This window comes from Meles meles, chromosome 7 (assembly GCF_922984935.1).
Source record: "Meles meles chromosome 7, mMelMel3.1 paternal haplotype, whole genome shotgun sequence".
Taxonomy (NCBI): domain Eukaryota; kingdom Metazoa; phylum Chordata; class Mammalia; order Carnivora; family Mustelidae; genus Meles; species Meles meles.
The window spans coordinates 77,630,107-77,644,214 of record NC_060072.1 but is presented as its reverse complement, the minus strand read 5'-3'; positions in this window follow the sequence as shown (position 1 = coordinate 77,644,214).

The window sequence follows — 14,108 nt, the reverse complement described above, 5'->3', positions numbered from 1 at the left end:
CTGAGGTAGTAAATAATGATGGTTCAGCAGCACAAACCTGTGGTTTACTTTTCTATTTATGTCTTCCATTTTTAAAATGATATACTTAATAACTGAGCTCATACAGAGAGGGAACATATTTTCAATTATTGAAGAGTCCAAATTCAAAATGTCATAAAAATGGCATGTAAGCCCTTTTTACAAGCAGTCTTTTATTAGGATTAAATTTTGCTATAATTCAGAGTTTACCTCAGCACTGTCTTTTATACACACTTGCATGCACAAAGACACACACATCCCACACATTCCAGGTAATAGTTCTATATATGTTATACATTATATATACTGTATTTGATAATTTTAAGAAATTTTTCTTTATTCAAATCTCTTCTCTATCACTCTGATTAATAACATCCAACTTTTAAATCATTAAATTGATAATATCAGAGATTGGTTTATAAAGTGGTTTATAAAGTAAGTTCATTTTGGGCTTTGGCACAAAACTGATTATTAAAGCAAAGCACAAGAGCATTTTTAATAAAAGAATATGTTTTCTCTTGCTCTCAGCTTCCATGATGAAACAAAAAAATAAAACACTGTGTACTGAAGAATATGGAAGTATTTTCACTTATGTGCCAAGGAGCAATATATTGACATTTGAGCCAGATTACTTATTAGACTAATGATCTGGGAAAATAGACAAAATTAAATTATATAATAAAGCTAAATTGGATAAATATTGGGTAGTTATTTGTTTTGTTTTAAAGATTTTATTTATTAGAGAGTGAGGGAGCATGCATGCACAAGCAGGGGGAGCAACAGAGGCAGAGTTGGAGAAGCAGGCTCCCCACCAAGCAGGGAGCCCGATGCCGGACTAATCCCAGGACCCTGGGATGATGACCTGAGCCGAAGGCAGACACTTAACTGACTGAGCCACCCGGGCGACCCCAAGTTATTTGTAAGCAGGAAACCCACACCATAAATGCTCAATGGTTAAGCAATATAGACAAAGCACTATTGTAAAAAAGCCGGGAGTAAGTGAATTAAGGCTGACTTGCCCTTCTTCAGTAGTGTGCCAGGCCTCCCCTTTCTCCAGTTAAGATAACAGGGAATTGTCTTGAGTCAGCGGATGCATCGTATCATGGTGCAGGAAGGTGCTCTGGTCTCTAGGCAGATTCTCACTAAGGTATTGTTGAAACCCCAAAGAAGAGAAAATCAGTCAATGGAAGCGTTCTTTCAATGTCACAAAGAGCTGGTAATCTAGCTCTGGTTGGCTTTCACATCCAGGTTTGCCATTGATTTGCTCTGTGATAAAACACTTAACCCTCAGCTCAACTGTCTAAAATAAAGGAAGCGTTGCTGTGGGAATGGCAGCAGGTTTAATTAATCTTCTTAATGAGCTCTAAATCCCTGGCTATGTGGCTAGGGGAAAAGTACATAATTAAGGGTCTGGTCTTCCAGAGAGGGAAAGCACTAGGCTGGAAAGTCTTACCATAATGAGCACATGCCAGGAATGTGATAAGTAAGGGTTACACACAAAAACTGAAAAGGAAGATAAATTAATGTAGGAAGTTATACTGAGAAAATGTGACCACCTAGTGATCACCATCAGTTTTGGCCATTTGAAATATGAGAATCTAGAAGTATCTGAAGAATGAGAAGGCAGGAGGGACTTGTTTGCAAGATAATAATGTAAGCAGTACCATTTATTCAGATCTTATTATGTTTAAGGCATTCTCCAGAGGCAGTTTATACATGCATATATATATATATTACTTTATCTATTGAAAGGTAGGCATTACTGTCTTAATACATAAGCAAACAGTTTCACTGCAGGATTCCTTGATTTGCCCAAGGTGATAGAGCTACTAAGTGGCAGAGTCAGGTTTTAAACCCAGGTTTAAAAATCCTGTAGTTGTCACTCTAGGTTACATGGGTCTCAGCGAGTCCGGGTCTTGATATTATTCTAAGAGAAGAACTTGTTTGATGATGTCTCTGCCCAAAGAAAACAATTAATTCCATGGAAGTTCTATTCAATGAGATTTTTGTCTCTTAGGTTGAGTAGCAAATTTTGTTCCCAAGGGAAGAGCCCTAAAGAATTTCAAAAGAAAGAGTAACTTCAGGGTACAGCTTCCCCCAAACAGAGAAAGACATGTGACCCTCACAAATTCCATGTCATGACAGACACATGAAAAATATTGGACTCTATATAAACAATCTTGAAAAATAACATAGTAACTCATTTAATAGCTAATGCACAAACTGCTTAAGAGGAATGGAATTATATTTGCACTGGAAAAGGATGGGGTTCTTCATTTTCTGCACAATGAAACAGTTACTTGTGATGTTTTGAAAGTGTGCAGGTATTTGTTAGTCCATATGTTTAACATTTAAGTTTTACTGTAAAATTTGGGTCTTGGGGCAGGGTGGCTCAGTTGGTTAATCATCGGCCTTAGGTTCAGGTCATGATCCTGGAGTCCCTGGATCAAGCCCCAAATCGGCTTCTCCCTCTGCCCCTCCCCCTGCTCATTCTTTCTCTCCTTCTCTCAAATAAATAAATAAAATCTTTTTTAAAAAATAAAATAAGATATGGATCTTGGGGAGCCTAACTGACTGATCTCAGTAGAGCATGTGACTCAATCTCGGGGTTGTGATTTCGAGCCTCATGTTGGGTGTAGAGATTACTTAAAAATTAAAAAAAAAATCATAAGAAAAAATAAGATCTGGGTCTCACACTGTATTTCCAAAATGAGTAACTGACATTTCATTGTGAGCCAGCAGCTTCATTTAGTTTTATTATTTTGAAAAACTTAAATGTAATAGATTTTTACCAAGTGACAATTTCTCTGGGTGACAGAAAGTCTAAATATTTTGTTTGTATATTTGACAAAACTGAATAGATACTATAACATTAAGAACACAAATATGAGGGGTGCCAGAGTGGCTCAGTGTGTTAAAGTCTCTGCCTTCAGCTCAGGTCATGATCCCAGGACCCTGGGATCGAGCCCCGAATCGGGCTCTCTACTCAGCAGGGAGATTGCTTTCCCCTCTGTCTCTGCCTGCATATCTGCCTACTTGTGATCTCTGTCTGTCAAATAAATAAATAAAATATTAAAAAAAAAAAGAACACAAATATGAAATTGAAGAACCTTCCGGCATGAGAACAATTGCTTGAAAAATACTCCCTTAATTATACTACAGAAGGAACAGAAGAGTGCTCATAAAATAAAATTACTTATTTTTACATTTTACATTAAATAACTAGGAAGCAGCGGTGCCTAGGTGGCTCAGGAGCATCCAACTCTTGATTCTGGCTCAGAGCATGCATGATCTCAGTGTTGTGAGATCGAGCCCCACATCAGGCTCCATACTCAGTGGGAAGTCTGCTTGAGATTCTCCCTCTCCTTCTGCCCCTCCCCCCACTTGAGCACACACACTGTCTTTCAAATAAATACATCTTTAAAAAAGAATAATAATAACTAGGAATCAGGGTGAGAAACTGAAAAGGAGATCTGGGTTTTAGTTCTAGTTCTTCCAACAACCATATGGTGGGTAAGTTTCAAAAATAAGGGGGTTGGATTTAGTGATCTCAAGTGTTCTATGCAGCTTGCTCTATATGTCTAAATTTCCTAAGAGCTGGATGAGCAACTTACAAAACATTTTCTCAAGCAAGGATAGAATCATAACTACTTGAGTCACTGAAAGTTTCACTGGACAAGTTCCTCATGGGGGTGCCATATGAGGAGATCCTTCCTTGGCTTGGTATATGCAGAATGATGTAATGTTTTAATAGGCCTCACCTTGTCTGGTGGAATCACTTTATCAGTTGATTTCTGGCTGACAGCACTGAAAGAAGTACTCAAAGTGGCCTGTATATGAGATTTAAAATCCTTTTATTATGCTGCATGAGGAATTTAGAAAAACCAACATTCCCATGTATCCCAAATGAAAAATATCACTATCTGTCCCCATTTCTGGTGCTTACTATGACAAGGTGTGTTCTGTGTAAAACACCCAGTCATGCAGATAGAGGTTTACTTAGCAAGAATTCTCAATCAGTGAGGAGGAAACCCTAATGATCTTATAATTCTTATTATCATCAAGCATTTACACAATGAGTTCCTATAAGGAAGGCTTCTTGAAACTTCTTCCAAGTAATATGGAAAGGTTGGCATTTAGCCATGGTTGAAGAATCATCATCAGAGTTTTCTATGTGGGTGGGGGAACAGACAACTGGAATATTCCCTCAATGTAATAAAGTAAATAAACTTCATGTTTCCCTGGCACTCTCTCCTCTCTTTTTGGTCATCTCTTTCTTTACCCATGTTGCTTTTATTTATTTTGTTTGTTTGCTTTTTATTTTTTTATTTTATTTTATTATTATTATTTTTAAAGATTTTATTTATTTATTTGACAGACAGAGATCACAAGTAGGCAGAGAAGCAGGCAGAGAGAGAAGAGGAAGCAGGATCCCTGCTGAGCAGAGAGCCTGATGTGGGGCTCGATCCCAGGACCCTGAGACCATGACCTGAGTTGAAGGCAGAGGCTTAACCCACTGAGCCACCAAGGCCCCCCTTATTTTTTTTTTTTTTTAAGTAAGCTCTATGTCCAACATGGGGGCTTGAACTCACGACCCCAGACCAAGAGTTGTATGCTTTACCAAGTGAGCTAGCCAGGGGCCCTACCTGTGTTGTTTTTAAAACCAAGAAGTATATGCAAGAAAAATCAGACCACAAACGTTCGATTATCCTTATCAGCTTTTACTCAAATTTCACTTTTCTCACTTTAAAGTTGTAAGCCAGCCCTCCTCCTCCTTTAAAATTTGAGGATTTGAGTTTTACTTGAGAACTATAGATAAGGCTGGGGCGCCTGGGTGACTCAGTTGGTTAAGGTCAGACTCTTGGTTTCAGCTTGGGTCATGATTTCAGGGTTGTGAGATGGAACCCCAAGTGGGGCACTGCACTCAGCAGGAAGTCTGCTTGAGATTCTCTCTTGCCCTCTTCCTCTACCCCTCCCTGCCCTTCTCTCTCTCTCTCAAATAAATAAATCTTAAAAAAAAAAAAAAAGAGCAATACCTGGGTGACTCAGTTGATTGTCTGCCTTCAGCTCACATCATGATCTCAGGGTCCTGGGATTGAGCCCCACATTGGGCTCTCTGCTCAACAGGGAGTCTGCTTCTCCCTCTGCCTGCCATTCCCCCTGCTTGTGCTTGCCCTTTCTGACAAATAAATAAATAAAATCTTTAAAAAAAAAAAGAAATATAGATCAGACAATCACTGTTTATTACTCATAGGCTAAGAGTATTGTATATATTTCTTCTTACCTATACCATCCCCAATCAGGAAAAATGAACAGTATTTGTTTTTTACATTTCTCTCTGTAGATCTTAAACCTGGTTCAGTTCCACAAACATATATCCAATACTATGGTAGGTACTGGAAGCACAAAGATTAAAGAAGAATGGTGATTGCTCTCATGGAGCTTATAGTTAAATAGAAATATAATTATAGTAGTAATGATAATGTGTAACATTTATTGAATGATTCCTATGATGCCAAGCAGCTCTAAATGTTTTAGCCAAATTATCTCATTTAATCACCTCTGGAATAGGGATTATTATTTAGTTTAGCAACTTGTCCATGGTCATGCTTCCAATGAATGAAAAAGTTGTGTTGAAACTAGGTCTCTTAACTCTAGAACCTCGTATTCTTAATCAGTACTTTATTTATTTTAAAGATGTTATTTCTTTATTTGACAGAGAGAGACAGTGAGAGAGGGAACACAAGCAGAGGAAGTGGGAGAGGGAGAAGCAGGCTTCCTGCCAGGCAGGGAGCCTGATGTGGGGCTGATCCCAGAACCCTGGGACCATGACCTGAGCTGAATGCAGACGCTTAATGACTGAGTCACCGAGGCGCCCCCTAATTAGTACTTTAAAGTCTTCTAGGAGTACATCTAATAAGATGTACTAATAAGATGTACTAATAAGAAAGGTAAGAGAAATGATGACATCTCACAGAAGGACTCGGAAGCAATCTATGACTCTGGGGATGTCTTATTAATGACATAGAATAGGCAAAGCAAGTAAGATGGAGATGGTCAATGGATTCTAGGCCTTCATACAGAATCAGACCAAGTTTTGATCAAAAAATAAAATATTATTTTCTTTCATTTCATTCTCTAATTCAGGTATTTACAGAGCGCTGGGTGGAATGTGGGACAGGGAAGAACATGGCTCCTCTCCTTAGAGATCTTCATTCATACCTAACAGCAATTCATATATAATCCAGAAACTTACATTTCCAGGAATTTGTAAAAGCAAACAAAACAAAAACAAATCAACAAACCCCTGCAAATATCTGGGCAAAATTATCCAGGCACAACAGTTCTTGTTTCTGTCTTTATTTTATTTTATTTATTTATCTATTTGAGAGACAGAGAGCAAGAGAGAAAGCACAACACAAGACTCAATTCCAGGGCCTTGGGATCATGACCTGAGCCAGAAGTTAAACCAGCTAAGCCCTCCTTGTGACTCTCTTGTTATCTTCAATACCTTTAATTGGAGAATTTGAGTTCTTTGGAGAAAATACCAAGGATAAAGCTGCAAAGCAAAATGGAGAGGTAGATTGAAGAAAATCTCTATCTTAACAGTTTTTATAGCATTTAAGAAATAACACACAATTAAGGAAGACTCATTAGAATTTAGCCAGAATAAATATTTTTAAAATTTCTAGAGATTAGGGGCACCTGAGTGGCTTAGTTGGCTAGGGGTCTGCCTTTGGCTCAGGTCATTATCTCAAGGTCTTGGGATCGGGTCCTGTGTCCAGCTCCCTGATTAGTGGGGAGTCTTCTGCTCCTTCTCTGTCTAGCTTTCCCCCTCTTGCCCCGCTAGTGCTATCTCTCCCTCAAATAAATGGATAAAGAAGATGTGGTCCATTTACACAATGGAATATTACTCATCCATCAGAAAGAATGAATACATAACTTTTATACCAACATGGATGGGACTGGAGGAGATTATGCTAAGTGAAATAAGTCAAACAGAGACAGTCAATTATCATATGGTATTACTTATTTGTGGAACATAAGGAATATCATGGAGGCCATTATGAGAAGGGAAAAATGAAGGGGGAGAAATTGGAGTGGGAGACAAACCATGAGAGACTATGGACTCTGGGAAACAAATGGAGGGAAGGGGGTGGGAGGATGGGTGAGCCTGGTGATGAGTATTAAGGAGGTCACAGATTGCGTGGAGCACTGGGTGTTATATGCAAACAGTGACTCATAGAACACTACATAAAAAACAAATGATGTACTGCATGGTGACCAATATAATACTGTAAAAATAAAAGTAAGTAAGTAAATAAATAAATAAGGTCTTTTTAAAAATTTTAGAGATTAATATAAAAAAATTTCCTGTCTGCTGCAATTTTCAAGGTATATCAAGACTTTATTCAGAAGAATGTACTTTATGGGAAAAGTTTGATGGTGAAAAATGATATTTTTTTGAGATGAGACACTAATAGGCTTTATAATTCATGGAAGGATATTGAGAATTAAGGATCAAAAACAAAGATAGAAAAAAAGATTTGTGGAAAGTTTTTAAATTATTGTTCCCAAAATAGTAAATACACATTTCTTTTTTATAATAACTCCAAGTTAACTAATCTTTTATAAAGACTAGGGAATAAAATTGAATTTTAACTCTAACTGTGCAAGTTCACTTGAATAGTATTTAATATTTAGTATGAACACAGTTTTCTTTCTTTTTCAAAAATTTTTTAAAATTTATTTATTTGAGAGAGAGAGGGAGAGAGGGAAAGAGTTCACGAGCAGGGGTGAGGGGCAATGGGAGAGGGAGAATCAGATTGCCTTCTGATCAGGGAGCCCAACATGGGGCTCCATGTGGGGCTCCATATGGGGATTGATCCCAGGACACTGAGATCATAGCTTGAGCCTAAATATGACGTTTATCCAACTGAGCCACCCAGGGGGGCCCCTGCTTTTTTTTTTTTTTTAATTACATCCATAAACAAGTTTAACACATGAACTGTTCTTACTGCCCATAGACTCAGGGATATACAAAAAGAATACATATTCTTTTAAAATCAGTGAATAATGAAGCATGTTTAAGAGGCTTAATTTTCTTAAATAACCCTATCAGAACATAAACATTTCAATATATGTTATTTTCTTTCATATGATCTCTGTATAGCATCAAGATCCATTACTTGATCTATTGAGGCTACTGCTACAAATAATTTTAGAAATGCTCGTTTGGGAATAGCCATCCAATTCTGAATTGCATTTTTAAAAATTAACTATTTGTGAAACTTTATCCTTTGAAAGTGGTTTAATTTTTGGAGTAAAGCTAAAATCATTGAGCCAAGTCTTAGGAACAAGAAGGATTGCTTGTAATTCAAAATGAACTATGTGTCTAAAGTAATAAGACTGATTCTGATATGAGGCTTACAGAAAGTGGAGAAGTGATGAAAGGAAAGGCATGTTGCACAATTAATGCTAAGTGGGTGATCAGCTAGATTACTGACTGATGGTGGAAGAGATTTGAGTAACTTGTTCATGGTGAACTCAGCAGAATAAATAGTAGAATCCACAGGTGAGCTTTTATTTGAGGACATACTTACCTAGGTGGTGCAATCACTGCTTGTCTGCTGCACTAACCAAAATGGCAAGTCTTATAGCGGGGCAAAGGGCAAAAAGAAGAATGTGGGATTATGGTGGTAAAGGGAAAGATTCTGTGTATTTTTAGATTAAATGAATAATGTAAAATTTCATTTTTACTAGAAGGTTTGAGAACAAAAGCTTTCTGTTAAAATCAAAGTACATAATTTACCCAATTATATTGAACGATGAGGAGAAATAGAGAATGACACTGTTCTCCCTTCTACTTTTGTTACCAAATTAAGATTCAAGAAATAAGGAAAACAGTTTTTCAGGGGTACCTGGGTGGCTCAGTCTGTTGGGCATCTGCTTTTGGCTCAAGTCATGATTTCAGGGTCCTGGGATCAAGCCCCACATCTGGCGTTCTGTTCAGTAGGGAGCCTGCTTCTCCCTCTCCCTTTGCCCCTTTCCCTGCTTATGCTTGCTCTGCTCTCCCTCTCTCTCAAATAAATAAATAAAATGTTTTAAAGCAAATAAAACAGTTGTTCACAAGCATCATTCAAATACTCCCTGCTGCTGTCTTCTCTTTTGAAAATTAGCACTTCTGCTCAAATTATCATTTGTATTATTCCTTTACAAGAGAAAACTTTCAGAAACATATAATAGATACATTTGCAGTCATTAATTTAAAATACATATTTGAAATACAGCTGAGATAATGATACCTTCAATTGGCATAGCACTTTGAAGTTTTCAAATTACTTTCCTATTTCTGTGGCATAGAAGCAGGAAAGATGTATCACTTAATTTTTTCTCCAGAAAAACAGACCAGTAAGGGATAGATTGTATAGATTGGATGGGTAGTAGGGTAGGTAGATATAGGTAGATTTATATTAAAAAATTGGCATACACAATTAGGGAGGATGGCAATCCTCCATAAAATATAAAACTTAAATAAAAACTGTAGGGCAAGCTAGCAGGCTAGAAACTCAGGCAGGATTTTTATGTCTTGAGGCAGAATTCTTTCTTTTCAGAGAAATCTTGGTTTTTAACTCTCAAGGCCTTCAACTAATTGGGTGAAGCCCATCCACATCGTCAAAGGTAATCTTCTTTTCTTCTTCTTCTTGGTATAAGTTTTTAATTTTAATTCCAGTATAGTTACCATACATGTCATATTAGCCTCAGGTACAATATAGTGAATGATTCAACAATTCTATACATTACTTGGTGCTCACGATAAGTGTACTCTTAATTCTTTTCACTTATTTCACCCATCCCCCACCTGTCTCCACTCTGGTAACCATCAATTTTTTTTCTATAGTTAAGAGTCTATCTCTCGGTTTCTCTCTCTCTTTTACCCTTTTGTCTATTTTGTTTCTTAAATTCCACAAACGAGTGAAATCACATGGTATGGTTTTTCTCTGACTGGCCTAACTTGCTTAGCATTATACTCTGTAGCCCCATCCATTTTGTTGCAAATAGCAAAATTTCATTCTTTTGTATGACTGAATAGTATTACACATAGTATTATGCATATATACCACCTCTTCTTTACATTCATCTCTGTTCTTTTTAAAGATTTTATTTATTTTATCAGAATGAGAGCGATCACAAGTAGGCAGAGAGGCAGAGAGAGGGGGGAAGCAGGCTCCCTGCTGAGCAGAGAGCCCGATGTTGGACTCAATCCCAGGACCCTGAGATCATGACGTGAGCCAAAGGCAGAGGCTTAACCCACTGAGCCACCCAGGCGCCCCTACATTCATCTCTTAATGGACACTTGGGCTGCTTCCATATCTTGGCTATTGTAAATAATGCTGCTATAAACATAGGGGTGCATGTACTCTTTTAAGTTAGTATTTTTATATTCTTTGGGTAAATACCCAGTAGTGTAATTACTGGATCACAGGTAGTTCTATTTTTAATATTTTAAGGAACATCCATACTGTTTTCCAGAGTGGCTGTACCAGTTTGCATTCCCACCATCTGTGCAAGAAGGTTCCTTTTTCTCCACACCCTCACAACACTTGCTATTTCTTGTATTGTTGACTTTAGCTCCTGACAGATGTGAGGTGGTATCTCATTGCATTTGCATTTCCCTGATGATGAGTGATGTTGCGCATTGTGTCTGTTGGCCATCTGTATATCATCTTGTAGAAACCTCTGTTCATGCGTCTTCTGACCATTTTTAAATTGGAGTATTTGTTTTTCGGGCATTGGGATGCATAAGTTCTTTATATATTTTAGATACTAACACTTTATGGATATCATTTGAAAATATCTTCTCCCATCCAGGGAGATTGTTTTGTTGATTGTTTCTTTCACTGAGCAAAGGCTTTTTATTTTGATATAGTCCCAATAGTTTATTTTTGCTTTTATTTCCCTTGTCTTAGGAGACATATCTAGAAAAATGTTGCTATAACCAATTTCGGAGAAATTAACTACCTGTGCTCTCCTCTAGGACTTTTATGGTTTCACGTCTCACATTTAGTTCTTTAACCATTTTGGATTTAATTTTTGTGTATGGCATAAGAAAGTGGTCCTGTTTTATTCTTTTGCATGTAGCTGTCCAGTTTGTGGAAGAGTTTGTGTTTTTCCTACTACATATTCTTGCCTCTTTTGATGAAGATTAATTGACCCTATAATTATGGGTTTTTTTCTGGGCTTTCTATCCTATTCCATTGATGTATGTGTCTAATTTTTGTGCCATCAAGGATAATCTTCTTTATGTAAGTCAATTGATTGTAAATGTTAATCACATCTATAAAATACCTTCTTGGGTTTGTCGTTGTTGTTATTGTTTTTCTCATTTGTCATGCGAGGAAACCACAGCTCAGTAAAGTTAAACAACCCAAGTAAGTTGCCCATCTAAGAATTGAGTGAAGCCAGATTAAAGTTCATGTTTTACTCTCCGAGGTTAGGGTTTCACCAATTCCACTCTATCACATCTCTTTTGAATGTTTTCAACAGGGCTCATAGCCCTTAATATTTAACAGGGAAATTATTTCCTCAATCACAATGACTTTTTTTAATGTTTCATGATTATTTAGTTAGCATAAGTGTTTTGTTCTTCATTGAAAACATCATTTTCTTGGCTGTGTCAATTTACTTTTTTTTATTTAGTGATTTCACTTAAGCTATGTGATTCCAAAAAGATCCAGTAGAATCTATAGTTTTACTCGTCACATGGAGAATTACCATGATGTGGTCATAGCCTTCACGCATACTATGAGGTAAGTTCTCCCAGGGACCATGGAACAGAAAGGCTTATTGACAAAATTAATAGCTTCAAATTAGAGTTTATTAAATCATTTGAAGATATCAGTAAGAAGCCATAAAAAAGAGATTGATTAGGTTAACACACTTAGATTGAGAGTGAGAATACCATACTATCGGAATCTCTTATGCAAAGCACATATGTCCTGTCTCTCTCTCTGCTGTTTTATGTCTCGTGGCTCACAACATGATTATGAGAGCCATAGGTGAGATTTGAACAAGGTGCCCACAGTGGGCAATGATACACATTTGTCCATCAAAAAAAGCAGGCCAATTAACCTGTTTGAACCACTATGGTTTTTCACTTGTATTTCCTGGGATGAGAAGAGAGCACTTAAGTCCAGAATGGGAACATAATTGTATTATTATTATCCAGGGGTCATCATTATCATGAATTGGTTTTTACACTTCTTTCTGTCTTAAGTAACACTTTTTCTCCATCATAATTTCTATTAATTTTATCTGTCTTTGGTGTATGTGAAAGATTAGTAATTAATCCTTGATACACCATATATATTGTAAGTTTGCTTATGTTTTACATGCTACTTTTTACTCATTATGCATACCTATATCCTGTGGACTTAAACTATATGTCATGAATTAATAGCTTACTGACTATCTATGCTTTCTGTTTTTTATGAGTTTTACTCATACCATTTGTTTACTTGTCTTTTTGCCATAATTGAATATTCTCAAATAATTTGAACATTACAATATTGAAGAAATAATCACAAATTTTATAAACCTCCAAATCAATAATCTTAATAATAATAGAGATCTCTTTAAAAAGTTGCTATGAGGGGTGCCTGGGTGGCTCAGTCGTTAAGCATCTACCTTAGGCTCAGGTCATGATCCTGGGGTTCTGGGATCGAGCCCCATATCAGGCTCCCTGCTCAGCGGGGAGCCTGCTTCTCCCTCTCCAACTCCCCCTGCTTGTGGTCCCCCGCCCCGCTGTGTTTCTCTCTGTCAAATAAATAAATGAAATCTTAAAAAAAAAAAAAAGTTGCTATGAGACCAGAGCTCTAGTGTTCTTACCATCACAACAACAATAAAATGGCAATTATATGAGGTAAAGGATGTGTTAACTAATCTTATTGCGGTAAACATTTTGAAATATACATATGTATCAAATCATCACATCATAAACCTTAAATTTACACAATGTTCTATGTTAGTACATCTCAATGAAGCTGTGAAAAAAAGGATAAATTATAAATTACAACTCCATTGTGTAACTTTGCTCATAACATCACTTCAAATTAGATTTTTATAATGATGAGGGATTGTGCCAGTAGAGGCAAAAGATAGCAGGTCCTACCTTTGAGGCTTACTTCTAGAGAATCCAAATTATAAATATAGCTTCTCATGGATTAATTCAATTTCTCAGGTATTTATTTTTTAAGATAAAGTGTTACAAATATTAATAGAGAGCTCTCTCTATCATAGGACTTAGATTCTAAACCAATTCAAATACAAACATAATTATGAAGTAGTCTCTCAGTTTGAATAGCTCCAACTATTAGGGCAGGAACATCCATGAGTAATTACTATGAACAATATCACAAAATAATGGGAAAGGGAATGCTATCTCTAAGGGAATAGCAAAATTTTCTAAGAGAAGCCATTATGGTTGAATTTGATGAATAGGAGTTTATAAGATGGTTAACTGAGATGAAGAAAACACACATACAAACCATGCAGGAAAGATATGGAGGAATAAAAGAAAATAGCATGGACAGAGCGTGGGGCAAATTTGGAATGGGTGAAGTGAAGATTTCCTTAGGGCTGGGAGACAAATATAGTAAGGTAACATGTTCACAGCATGAAAGGCCTCTTAGTATGTTGTTATGGGTTTGGAGTTTCTTTTTAGACAGTGAGGAATTATAAAAGAAATTTAAACATGGGTGTGACATAATCAGATTTGTGTTCCCAGATATCATCCAGCTTGGGTCGGACAGATCAGATTCTGATCTTGGTTTCTACCTCAAGGCTTTGGGTAGGTAACAAGTTTCCTACCAGACTCTTCAGCTATGTCCAACATGCAGCCATGACCTACCAACATCTTTTTATAATCTCCAGTCAACCCTTCTCCTCTTCAAATACATACAGAGAGGGGTGCCTAGATGGCTCAGTGGGTTAAAGCCTCTGCCTTCAGCTTGGGTCATGGTCCCAGGGTCCTGGGATTGAGCCCCGTGTTGGGCTCTCTGCTCAGCAAGAACCCTGCTTCCTCCTCTCTC